This window comes from Cicer arietinum, chromosome 5 (assembly GCF_000331145.2).
Source record: "Cicer arietinum cultivar CDC Frontier isolate Library 1 chromosome 5, Cicar.CDCFrontier_v2.0, whole genome shotgun sequence".
Classification (NCBI taxonomy): Eukaryota; Viridiplantae; Streptophyta; class Magnoliopsida; order Fabales; family Fabaceae; genus Cicer; species Cicer arietinum.
Window position 1 is genome coordinate 42,873,893 of NC_021164.2, and position 5,919 is coordinate 42,879,811.

The following is a 5,919-nucleotide window of genomic DNA, read 5'->3' on the forward strand; positions in this document are numbered from 1 at the left end:
GAATATGAAAGTATATAAACAAAAAAAAATATAAAAAATATAGACATATATATAATATATAAATAAATAATACGCGAAAAAATATTTGTAATTAGTATATTATTAAAATAATATATACATATATGGTTATTTAGAAAAAAGATTATAAACTTTATGTAAAATAAAATATAATATTATATAGTATATACGTATATCTACTATAGTCAAATTCTGCGGCAATCATTTTGACCTTGACACTAATTTTCTCATAATTCCAACACTAGTCAGATTAATCGTAGACAAATATATTGCATAATATATCATAAAAAATTTAGACTTGATAATTAGATTAACAATAAAAGATGATATTTGGTACTGACCAACCAATAAGTATCATAATCACGCGAAAAATTTCAGCAGGGTTGGAAATAGGATAAATGTTGGAAGGAATCTTTCCATCATCAATAATTCTCAATTTAGTATTTAACTAAAACGTTAACTTATACTCGTGTTGTTTTGTGGTATGGTTCGATCTATTGTTTGTTGCGGCCTCAAAGTTAGCTATATAATAGATACAACTCTTTTGTAAGTCCTTTTCGAACATACAAATCAATGTTCACGGTTGCATGTATTCTGTAACATCCCAAATTTAATAATAAATATTTTTTTAATAAAATAGGATTTTAGATAATTAATTTGGTGTTAAAACTATTTTATAATATATATGGATAAATCTTCAGACTAACTTTCGTTATATGGGTGCTTTCTATAATACACTAATTTTGTATATATTAGACTAAATAAGTGATATAAATAATAAATACTATATTTTATTATTTTTTTATATATTTTATATATTTTTCTATAAATAATAGTATTTTAGTGTAAATATTTTAAAGAATAAGATTTTAGGCGATTCTACATGTATATGTGCGTTCGTATTTAATGTGATATTTTCTTGTATGTTTGACTGATGTTAAGTGTACACATAATTATATTAAATTATTTATAAATATACGTTATTTTAATTATTTATTTTACAAATAATTATCTTGATATATTAGTAATTTTAATATTGATTTTTTTTATGTTTATATAGTTGCTACGATATGAAGATTTTATACATATTTATTTTGATTTAATAAGTAATATAAATTGTTGATGTTATATTTATTTATTTTATCATTTTGACTATTCTAAAATGATGATGTATTTTTATGTGATTATTTTGAAAAATGTTAGAGTAATAACTATAGTTATTATTTTGAATATGAGAGTTTTCGTTAAAATTAGATTTATCTATGTTAAGGATAAATAATATTATGTTAAAATGAGTATTTTGAAGAAAAGTTTATAGAAAAGTAAAATAAATTATTTGTTTATTAAGGGCTTTTAGAAATACTAGAAAATGAATTTTGAACAGACACTGATTATACCCCTATTTTCTACTTTGCATATTAATTTGGGCTATTATTGGTTGAATGTTACCTTCCTACACCTGCGACTTGCTCATTACACCCCTATTTCTGCCTCAGATTTGACTACTTATGTTGGGCTTTACAATTTTACCCTTATACATGTACATCTGCTATCTGCACGCCTCCTTATGCCATTAAAAAACAAAAAAAAACAAAAATCAAACTAATGGCAGCCAAATCGCACTAAACCCGTTTTCTCTCAAATTCACTCCCACCAATTCCTAGCCATTTTAAAACGATCTCAACCTCTACCCAACACAAAATCGACCACTAAATCCATTTTTGGCATCAATTTTATCGATTGTTGCTCTCTTTAATAAAATATAGTTGTGTTTCTTTCCTTGGGCAATCTGCTTTTGGCCGATTTGGATCACCATGTTAGTCATCTCAAAAAACTGACATCGTTTTTGGATTCCTCTCGTCGAAACCTTTAAGAAGCACTACTCATTTGTATTTTTTTGGTGAAGTTGATATCGAACCCATCTGTGCTCCGACAAGTTGGTAAAGTTTTTCTACAGTTTTTCTTGTCATTTTGACTCCATTTTTGTTCCTAAAATATTTATTAATTATTTAACATTTATTTTTATGCTCCGCATAATTTATCAGTCACGTCTCAATGATTTTGTGAACTCGTCGTTATTCAGATTCGCTCGTTCGCTGTAAGTTGTCGATATGCAGTTGCTGATGAAAATTTCTATCGATTTCTATGTCTGAGAAAGTGCCTAAATAAGGTAAGGGGTGAGAGAGCGTTTGAATTCATGAATATAATATACTGTGAGATGAACGAGAAAACTCTATTTCCCAACAATTCATTTGGGGCTCGCTACGTACAACATTAGCCCTTTGATAGATAAATTAATTAATGTAAAAATATGAGGATTGTGAGATTAAAATGTTAAATAGAAATGTTTATAAGGTGTTGATTGATTTCATTTTTGATAATTGTGTGGTATTTTATATTGTTGTGATCTTGGATGTTGAATGAAATTATGTGCATATGTTTGATTGGACGAATTTATGCGATGAAAAATAAAAAATGGATGCATTGTATGACATATGTTTATGTGATGGTAGTGATGATGTTTGATGGATGATAGTGATGTTACAAATTTGTGATGAGTTTATATGATGATCATGATTATGTGTGATTAATGATGTTATAAAATTGTGATGGGAATATTGAAGTACCCCATAATTGATGAAATAATAATGATTCCAACTTGTTCTAAATATGATTCTCTTAAGGGAGTAGTCTAACCTAACGAGTGGAGAAAATAAATATTGAGAATTTGTAATGTGGAGATTATTTTGTCATCATATAGGTAGGGTCTGACAAGCCTATTGATTTCAAGGAAGTACGATTGAATTGAGTCTGATCGTAGCGGTCTACTGTTAAGCCTTAGGTAAGATCATTAGACCTTGGAGGTATTCAGGTCAGGAATTTCTAGGTGACTTGGAGGTAACACTCCAAATGTTGGGAGCTACCACACAACACACGTTTAGCTCGATCGTCGTGTATATGTGTCTCAGGTTGAGTTGATGGGATCTATGACGACATGACCAATTTGAATTGTCTGTCCACCATGATAGTGGCATAGTATCAAACCTTCTAACCAAGTACTTCAGAGTTAGAATGGTACCACATTGTGAAGTAGAGTCTAAACTCATGCATAGCATTGCATTTCCCTGTAATTGTTTTGTTGTTATTGATTTGTTTCGTAAGTAATAATAATTTCTCTTAGATGATTCGATGCATATTACAATGAGATAATTATTTTACTTGAGTGACTTTGATGTTATAATACGGTACTATTTGCTTAAATATTTTGATATATCGTAAATGTGATTATGATACGGTCTATTATGATTGTTTACGTGTCATTCATACTTATATTATACTATCAATATAATTTCAAAACTCACCTCATTCGTTGTTTGTGTTTGACAAGCTTGGCCCTGCGTTTGCGAAATCGCAGTTATTACAGGTTAATGAGTCTTGAAGTTCAAGTTTAGGAGAAACCCTGCTCTGATAGGTGATACCGGAAATTAAGTGTTGTAAATTGCATTTTATTTATTTAATTAGAAACAACTTTTTGTATGAAAATTTTATAAGAACTACTAAGTTTTTAGAATTAAATTGAGAAATGTGATATTCTAAATAAGTTATAAATGTTTTTATTTCCTTATAAACAAATTTTCTAACCTGCTGCAAGTTTTCCTAAATAAATCATGTATAAAACTATTATATATGTTATTTTGTGGTTTAGGGTGTCATAGTAGTGGTATCAGAGCAGGTCTGTCCAATCAGACCGAGTGGGTAAAGTGTTAATTTTGTATCAGTCAAATGTCAGTCTTGTCAGTTGCGTTTGCGTGAGTATGTTAATTATTTTCATTATCATTTTTTTTTCGTTGTATTATTGTATTATGTGTTATAGGTTTTGTGAAATTATATATGATTTGTGAAGTTACTATTTGTTGTTTGCTTACCCTCATTGTGTGGTGGATTATGAGTTCCTACCTAAGTGACTAAATAAACAGCGAAATTAATTGTGAAGATTTGAGTTAATTTTAATTGTTGCCTTGATTTCCTTAATTACTTATTGAGTGGACTTATGGCTTGTGTGTCTAACTATGAATTTATGCTTTCTTGTTTCATGTAAATAGTTGAAAATAATTTTTTTTTATCAGCTAGCTATATGTTTTAATTTATTAATTTCATCGAGATAATCCTAATTATTGAATTGATAGACTTTACCTATTTATGGTTGTGTTGGAAACTTAATATGATTTTCCTCAAATTTTAGTAAGTTGTTTCCACCATTAAACTTGATTAAATGATATATTTTGTTAGTGGTTTTATTTTCCTTTTAAATCCATTTTGTGTATCCAAAGTTTAAAGTATGAGTGCTATTTTTGGAATTGTTGTTTTAAAGCTCGGTTTTGACTTTAATCAGTTTAAAATATTTAGTATGTGAATTTGTTTAAAATGATTGATCTAATAACTAATTGATTGAAACATTGATTTCTGTATGATATATATCTTTAAGACTTAAAGTGTTTGTAAACTACAAGTTTTTGATGATGACAAAGATCAACCATTATGGTCAAAGCAACAAGATCAAAAAGAAGATCAAAATATCTTCATTAATAAGCTTCAAATCCAAACATTAAATGTTAAAATGTAAAGATATATGATACAAACCAATATTTCAATTACATGAGAACAAGTCATATTTACATATGCATTTAAAGTATTTTCAAAAGTCAAAATAACATCAACAAAGTCTTAAAAATCATATTTTTGACAAAATCCATAAGTGTATTCGAATACAACATATTGTATTCGAATACAAAGCAAGTCAGAAGCAAAAGTCTCAAAGTTGTATTCGACTACGACTATGTGCAGTCGAATACACTGCAAGTCAGTGGCCAAAATCCTTATATCTGTATTCGACTACACACATGTGTATTCGAATACAAGGTGTAATTTTTGAATATTTTTTTAACGTTACAAAGAGGTGTATTAGAATACACACATCATGTATTCGAATACAACTGGAAGCAATACAATTTTTCAGATCTGGAATGGCTCCAAATCATTGTATTCCTTCATCAAACCTCTTGGGTCATTGCCCACGAATCTGAAGAGATGTTTATGGAGTATAAATACCCCATAACTTCATATCAAACTACACACAATCCTTGAATTAATATCCTGAACAATTTTGAACAAAACTCTGATTTTTTACAAAGTACTTGCATTTCATTTTCATATCATTTAGAAAGGTTCTCAAGTACTTGAAGTGTTATTGGATTGTTTATCAATATACCTCTCCTTATTCTTATTCAAATCATATTGTATCACTTGTAAAAGAAAGTAATACTTTCTTAAAAAGTAGCTTAATCTAAGATAGTGGTGTGCTATCTTAAGAGTGTTGTTAGAAGTTTGTAGCAAGAATCCCAGGGTGGGAGTTGTACATTTTCTGACAATTAGTGAATCAATCTCTTGTGGTGTGCAAGAGGACTGGACGTACCCTTGGTTATAAGGGGAACCAGGATAAATCTTTGAGTTCATTTATTTACTGCACCTTACTATTAGTAGACATTATATTAACTCAGAAAATTCAACTACCATATCAATAAAAACATGAAACTACCATATCACTAAAAACAGGAAAATTTACTAACACCTAATTCACCCCCTCCCCCCTGTAAACTACAAGTTTTTGATGATGACAAAGATCAACCATTATGGTCAAAGCAACAAGATCAAAAAGAAGATCAATATCTCTTCATTAATAAGCTTCAAATCCAAACATTAAATGTTAAAATGTAATGGTATATGATACAAACCAATATTTCAAATACATGAGAACAAGTCATATTTACATATGCATTTAAAGTATTTTCAAAAGTCAAAACAACATTAACAAAGTCTTAAAAATCATATTTTTGACAAAAT